The sequence below is a fragment of the Octopus bimaculoides genome, chromosome 10 (assembly GCF_001194135.2).
Source record: "Octopus bimaculoides isolate UCB-OBI-ISO-001 chromosome 10, ASM119413v2, whole genome shotgun sequence".
Lineage (NCBI taxonomy): Eukaryota > Metazoa > Mollusca > Cephalopoda > Octopoda > Octopodidae > Octopus > Octopus bimaculoides.
Genome location: NC_068990.1, coordinates 54360729 through 54361312, shown reverse-complemented (window position 1 = coordinate 54361312; position 584 = coordinate 54360729). Strand labels below are relative to the sequence as shown.

The following is a 584-nucleotide window of genomic DNA, read 5'->3' as shown; positions in this document are numbered from 1 at the left end:
ACAACTAGAATCATATGATATAATTTACTCCTGAATCCCTTTGTCAGTTATTTTTTTTATCAATTGTGTTAAATCCCAATGGTGGTATCTTGTCGCCCGACCATCGCCGCCAATTAAGCCAAGCCGTCCATGTCGAATTGACGTGAAATCGTTCCATCTTTCACTGTCTCTTCTACAACCTCTTCCTTATAGTTTCCATTGCAACATGTTACCATTGTTGTCGGCCGAAACGAAAACCACTATGCTCCACGCTAATTAAACGACACATCAACTGAAAAAGGTCCTTATTACTTTATATATTCATATATATATATATATATATATATATTATATATATATATATATATATAAATAAACATCCATCTATATACACATCGATGGTAGATGGTATAAATGAATGTATATAAATATACTATATATGTATCATATATATAGTAAAAGAGTAACAGGAACGATGGAGAATAACACATCTATCCGGATATACTGTAATCGGTAGGTTATGATATACACAATATATTCTCTAAATCCAACACACTATATATATATATATATATATATATGTATATATATATATGTATATATAT

The 584-nt window shown here is 29.5% G+C and overlaps 1 protein-coding gene across 2 annotated transcripts in view; it reads left to right on the top strand.

Annotated features, from left to right (window-relative positions):
• Positions 1-6: 6 nt before the first annotated feature.
• LOC106878858 (DCN1-like protein 3) overlaps positions 7-584 on the top strand; it is a 95965-nt gene continuing 95387 nt past the window's right edge. For both annotated transcript variants that reach the window (XM_052971204.1, XM_052971205.1), the window contains exon 1: positions 7-492. The gene's annotated coding sequence lies outside the window, so the exon portion shown is untranslated. The remainder of the gene's footprint in view (positions 493-584) is intronic.